Genomic DNA, 7,433 nt, shown 5'->3' on the forward strand with positions numbered 1-7,433 from the left:
TTGCTGTCATATAATTGATTGATTCACTGTTTGTACCTAATAAATTAGCCTGTAATGGTGCAATTGAAAATTTAATCCTTGTACAAGCCATCACTATTTGTACAAACTTGTTGATTTACAACCAGACTGTTGACTCCAGTTTGCGTTGTAAGCGATTTACAGATTCATCCTCCTCCCAACACCAATCAGCAGTCCATGCTTTAAAATTTCTAGAGGTGTTTTGTAAATGTTTTTCAGGATACATCATTTCTGTTAAGATCCTAAAATTTATAGTCCAGGCATTTATTTTTTAGTAGATTGCAAGGATTATTGAGATCGGCAACATTTATTGAATCATGCAATTAGTTTGTGATTCTTTACATTTAATAACTGTCTGTAGGAGCCATGTTGAATATTTTTCCAATGCAGGGAGCGTTTGTAGAAACTGTACGATCTCCTATATACTGGGAAATATTTAGAAGGAGAAGCGGCGGGTGCTTAATGCATAAACACTGATGTCAGGGTTGGATGTTTTTCTTTCGCTAATACTTTTCTAAGCTGTGGTGCAGTGAAAAATAATTCAGTAATATTATATTTATGCAGCACAATGCTCCATCGCACGCTTCCAAGTACTTAACTGCTTAGAGTAGCTACACAGACGTCTAATGTGATCACCCCGATGACCTGACCTAGATTAAATCCTATTAAAACTGGGTGGTTGGTGGTTAAATGAGAAATTTAAAGTGTGAAAAGAAAGGATATCTGTATTTGAACTGCATTTACAAGACCTAAAGCTGCCTAATTAGCAACTGGTAATTGTTAGCAAATGACAAAACTGGCAGATTCAGTGGATGGAAAACGAGCTCTAAAATATGCCTGGCTGTACTGGTCACTCACTGGTTCAAAAAAAAAAAAAAAGAAAAAGAGGAAAATGTTTTATTTTGGTTTGGATGTTAGTCACGTATACAGAAGTACTGCGTTTGAATGTGGTTTTCTTGTGAATGGCTGCTTCTTCCTATTCACAAGTCAATTATAGGCCACAAGAGCTGAAGTTTTTCTCAGGCTCATCAGACACTGACAGCTAATGACTCACGTCTCTAAATTTTGTTATGGTATCTTTTAACTGCCAGGATTTAAGCAATGCCCTCTGAAATAAATGACTCAACACACACCCTGTAGTTGTTAGGTCTTTCATAAACGGTTGCTTCTCTGCAAAAATTAATAAACGTATCTCAAGCACGATTCAGTGTTTAAATCAATGGTTCCCATGAGGTTTAAGTTGCTGCTTTTCTAATGTCCTACAGCAAATAGCTGCAATGATGCAGAATTCAAATATTTCCTAAATAGAACCGTCTGACAATATGAAGTAGGGTCAGAGTTAACAATAAGAATAAAATGGCATTCATGGGATAGGTCTAAGGCAAAAACCAAAGCAGACCAAAATGTCACTAGAATTTATCCACCTCTGAGTGGTTTAAAAGTTACAATAATTGTTTTAAAGTGACCTAGTCAAAGTCTGTTCTTAAATCAGACTGTTCATGCTTGAAAACCTTGCAATGTTGCTGAATAAAAAACAATATTTACATATTCATTCCTTCACAGTAATGGGAAACACTCACTGCCAGCTACCACAGACGCTGGAGGGGAGTTTTTGGAGCCAAAGGCAGGAGAACCAGTGACTAGGTTTTGAGGGAAATTACTTTTTCACAAGGTTAGGTAAGTATTTCTTAATTAATTAAGTTGTAATTTGTAAACTGTTTTTTATGTTTTCTCAGGTAATTTAGGTCTGATAAGCTGGGAAAACACTGCAGATCTTTTTAATGTCCACATCTAAATTGTCCCATTCATTATTTTTATTTTTCTGTCATCGTACTAACAAAGCTTAAATATTTGTGCTTTCTCCAGATGACGGTAACTCTAAAAAAGACAGACGTGTCAGTGCTACAAATCTGTTATGCAACACTTTATTTGAAATCTGTTGCAGTTTATTCCCAAATGTTAGACAAAAAATCTTTCACCGAATGTTCTTACACAATTTTATTGCATAATATGTTGCGTCATTAAACGGAGGAAAGAAAACACACAAATCAAACACAGCACAGGCAAGGCCATGTCTCTATAAATGTTAGACTGAATTAGGGTTGAGTCTTCATAGTTGACTGTGTGTCCATATGGGCTCTGCCACCCCTCATTTATTACAGCGGGGGGAAGACGGCCCCCGCTCTGCCACTCAAATCCTCTTAGCCAGCATTTAGCTGATTGATTTTTCCCTTTCTACATCCATTCAGATTATCAATGGGATAAAACCATTAGGTTGTAAATTATTGATCTCTCCAGGGTGAAACGATGTTGAAGAAAGTGAAGCGAATGCTTTTGGCTCCGACCACATCTGGAAGAAGAATATCAGCAAACCCGCTGAAAGAAATTAATCTCCACATACGGATATGCATTTCATTTGCAGCGCTGTGAGAAAGTGTCTGACCTTTCGCAGATTTATTCCGTGTTTGTCACACTCTCATGTTTCAGGTCATCAAACACATTTTAAAATCGGACAAATGCAGCCAGTTTTGGAATCATTATTTCATTTATTATGGGGGAAGTCTATGGCTGTCCAAACCAAACTGGCCCCTTCTAAAAACGTAATTGCCCCCTAAGCTTAATAACTGGTTGTGCCCCTTTTGGCAACATAAGCTATCATCAAATGTTTGTGATCGATGGGAAAGAGTTTTTTTTTATGTCCCTGTGTAAAAAATGCTCTCTATTTTGTTCTAATTCATTTAATTTTTTTACAGCTTTGGACTTGCTGATGCGCTTAGGATCATTGTCCTTCTACATGACCCAAGTGTGCTTCAAGGTGACCTATTATGCTTCCTTTAAGAGGTTAGGATAGGTCTGTTCATTACATTTTATGCACAAAAACATTCTTGCATAAAGACATTTTATTCGGGTCAATTCTGCCTATTTTGAGCTCCTTTCAGAATGAGCTATTTTGGGAACTCTGTCACTTTAAATCCAAATAAGCTGTTGCTGGCCACACCTCCCTGAACGACTGCAAAAAGATGCGCAATTATGCAGTCTAAATTCTTTGAAAAGTAGAAGTAGAACCTCCTGCACAACCAACAACAATTCAGCAAGGTTTCTGGATGATGAGTCAACAGCAAAATGCTTGCCTTTTCCAGCAGCCATTGTACAGCACATACAGCAGTAAAACCAGCTGAGAAAGTGTGCTGGAACTCTGCTTGGGTAGCTAGGTGATGTGTGGAGCTGCGCTGGGGTTGCTAGGTGTTACATTTAGAAGTTTTCTGATTTTGGTGTTTCTGAAACACCAAAAAATAGAATTTATTGCCAACAAATGGCTGTTTTTTTTTTTTTTGTTGTTGTTGTTGTTGTTGTTGTTTTGTTTTGTTTTTTTTTTTTTTGTAAGTGTTTGAGTTGTTCCCTAACCAGAAGCTAGTGGGACCATGGCATGGAAAAGTTTGGGAACCCCTTTCTTAGCCTACTTCATGTTGTCAGACAAGTTCTATTTCAGTCATTTCTTATAACTTTAATAGAGCTTGAAGCCTGGTAGAGCTCTAAAATGTGGTGATTGAGTTGATCTGAAACATTAAAGTGTGACTGGAACACAAAAGCACTGCAAAGCTGCAGCAGTGGGTTATTTATTCTCAACATACTTCTTCTGCAAAAAAAATAAATAAATAAAAAATTAGATAACATTTGTCAAATCAAGCTTCCCTCACAAGCATGCAGTAACGATTTCTTTCTATTCCACTGGCTGTTTATACTCCAGGCCTTTTATCACAGAGATCCGTGATGATGGTTTTGACTCAGCACAACCCCCCCATAAACAATGTATTCCACCTCAGGCCTATAGGAACCGCATACTTCACTCAGCCACCAGATCAGGTCTTTGAAACATGTGGTTTAGCTTTATGTTGTTTAGGATACTTGGGTTAGAAGACTCCATCGGTTTGCCCTGTGTGTTCACCAGATGGCACCGCACATCGTCCCACACAGTTCCCCACAAGCGACAGATGAACCCCCACCTCCGCCCCGCAGTAGACAACCATAAAAAATAAACTAAATGATGATTGTGGAGATTACGTGTTGGTAATTCCTGCAAGGTCTTTAAAGGAATGCCCATGCTGTGAGCTCTAATACCCGGCAGAGGGGATTATGGAGACCCCTACATGTGGTGTTGTGGCTGCATACCTCCAGTCAGACTAAACCCAATCTGTTACAGATTTGGAATAAAGAAGAGAGGTGCAGCGAGCGCATGGGGGGTTTGTGCCGTACAGTATTCATGCCTTAGAGAGTTGAAACCCACTTTTTAAACAGCGGTATTTTTATCTACGTGTGTAAGAACATTAAAAGAAAACCTTGGCTTGTGTTAAGGCTTTCTTTACATTTTCTTTTTTTTTTTACCATTTTTATCCTTCCTTTGTGGATCAGGCAAATCCCAATTCCCATACAGCTTTCTCATGAATATGGGTCCAATTAGGGACATATGTGCATTTTCATATTGAAGCTCATAAAAGGTAAACTCCAGTGATTTACATTACATTTACATAAGGAATGCTAAGTGCCTGCATATGTGAGGTGTGCTAATATCTCTATCGAAAGCAGATGGACTTTCACTCTTCATCACTCTTCACCCAGGGTCGTTTCATTGAGCAACAATCTCATAAATGGGTGTGTTGTTTTTTGATATCTGGAGAATTCCTTTCATTTCCCGTCAGGAGAGACCAAACATTTCGACATTTGAAGGAATCTGAAGCATGTTTAAGTTCTTTGCCATCTTATTCTAGTGGTCAGCCAGTAGGGGGCATCGGAAACCAAGGTCAGGCAGCTCTACGTCTATTAGATCAGTGTTTTATGAGTTTTAGATGTGTTACTGGTGATTTAAAAGCTTGAATGAGCTTGTCAATCCGTTAACCAAGTCCTACAGGAGCCTTGTAATTACAGGTCATTAAAATCAACCAAGTATTTTACAGCATTCAGGGCTACAAACCCTCAGAGACTGAAGCTAAACAGCCAAATTAGTTCTGTGTTTTTCAGCGAGTCGGATAAACTGTTCATCTACTGGGATTAGCACACCAATATCTCTCATATTTTCAGAAAGTGGCAGAAAAAAAAGGGCGGCGGGGGGGCAAAAGTAGCTAAGAAAAACCCCAACATACAGTAGCTGCTGTACGTGGATAGAATACCACCCACTGCAGAAGTTCACAAAAGTGTTGCTCTTGTCAGCCAAGCATATAAAACCAATACTAGAATTTACTAAATTTGACGATTGGAACAAAAGCTGTCCAGTCCAACGAGTCTTGATTACAGCCGTATCATTTAGATCGAATGTCAAACTTGAGGCCTGAGGGCCAAATCTGGCCCATCGGAGAGGATTCAAGATAACAGTTGTTTCCTTAAACATTGTTTTCTTTTTCAGATAAAAGCAGTTTTTATTTGTATACATTCAAATTATCCTCATGTTATTTTAAAAAGTACTTATTAAATGCAGAGATGGCTATTTATTGGTAACGGCTTCTGACAATACATTACGGCAAAATCGTCTCTTTCAGATCTCAAAATGAATATGGCCCAAAATGAAGATGAATTTGACACCAGTGATTTAGATGATTGGGTGAGAACTTGGTGAAAACTTAGATTCATCTCATGCTGACTCTGTACATTGTAATGTGAGAACAGTCCATGGACTGTACCACGATGTACCCACCTTTAATGGCCACTTCCAGCAGGATAATACATCATGTCACAAAGTTCAAATCATCTCAGAGAGTTTTCTTGAACATGACGATAAATTCTCTGTACGCCGTTGATCTCAATCCAAAAGAGACCCTTTGGGGTGTGGTGGAACAGGAGATTTACATCATGTACAGTATGTGCAGCCAACATTTCTACTGCAACCGGGTGATGGATTCATGTAAAAAAAATCCATAATCTCCAGAGAATGTTTCAGACATCTTGTTAAATGTGTCCAGTGATAGATTAAGGCAATTCTACAGAAAAAGTGGTCTAACAAAGTACCAACAAGGTGTGGTTTAAAAAGTCATCGGTGTGTTTCTGTGAAGAGATCTAACTTTAGAGCATGACAGACAACACAGTTTAGTGTTACTTGAGAGTTTAAAATCACAAATAGGAAGGAAAAGGTAGGTTATAATCCGACATGTGGCTTTAATGCTAAACAGCACATGTTGCCAGAATGGACTAATGTCTTGGCATTCGCTCTACAAATGTCTGGCTCTCTGCTTCCTTCAAATATTCCCTAATTTGGTTCTCCGTGAGGTGTTGGAGAACTCTCTCTAACAAGCTGGTTTCAAACTCATGCCAGCGGAGATTTCATATTTATAACTCCATTTAGTGGCACTGCCATTTTTGTGGAAAAAGGACAAGACTTCCCAGGACAGAAAGTGTTGCATAACAGAATAAAGATTACGATTCAGACGAGGTTCATGGATTTACTGTGAGAATAAGCTACAGGATGTCAGAGAGACTTTGTCCCCGCAGCGCATGGGTCAGTGGTTTAGGACTGGATTGTTCACTTGTCACAAATACTGAGAAAATATTGAGGGATAACTGATCTGAACAATATAGAGTAGACTAATGGCTTTCGTATTTTCCATTACTGATGTGCCTAATGTACTATCGCCTGCCTTTGTAGCCAAGGCTCAGGTGCTGCAGCCATGCATGCTGTCGTCATTGACCTGTTCACACTGAAATGGACAGATGATTGGAGAATGAAAGAAAGCACATGCTCTTGTTCTATTGCATTTATTAAAATTCAAATATTTACAGAGAGTGATCTTTGACAATTCAAAGTTCTCCAGATTGTCCCTCGTTTTATGCTTTCTTCTTCTTTATTTTTACCAAACCGTATGAGTTATCAACCATATTTAGGCCTGAGTGCTGTTATTATGGCCACGGGAGAATGTTGATTTTATCTATTTTTTGCCTGGTGAAGCATTTGTGTTTTGTTTTGATTGCGTAAGTTGGATAATTATCTTCTTAAAAGACACAATGTTGATCCATTTTCACATTTCTGGAAGTTTCCGCCAAGATTTATTCAAAATTCCTGGTATTTGACAGATTTCAGGATGACAGATTACACAAAGATTCTTTTAAAGAGAAACAAACCCACAGCAGCACAGATTCCCCTCTGTACTTAGCGGAGGGTATTGGGGCCTTTTGTTTTACAGCAGATCCTCCATGGAGCATTTTAACAACCAGTTAAAATCTCAGTAGCTTTTATCAAACTCCACATGTTTGCAATAGGCAGAAACAACATTTTCCTGGCATATCTAGAGTAACGCATGGGTAAACATCGACTTGCTGATCCGAATGTGCCACTTTTAGCTGCTGTTCGCTAACAGTATTTATTTTTTTGCAGATTTTTTAACGTTCTCATCACGATAAACCTTGTGTCCTCGTCTTGCCGCGGTTGCCAC

This window comes from Poecilia mexicana, unplaced genomic scaffold (assembly GCF_051168715.1).
Source record: "Poecilia mexicana isolate PSO_F unplaced genomic scaffold, ASM5116871v1 scaffold_11, whole genome shotgun sequence".
Classification (NCBI taxonomy): Eukaryota; Metazoa; Chordata; class Actinopteri; order Cyprinodontiformes; family Poeciliidae; genus Poecilia; species Poecilia mexicana.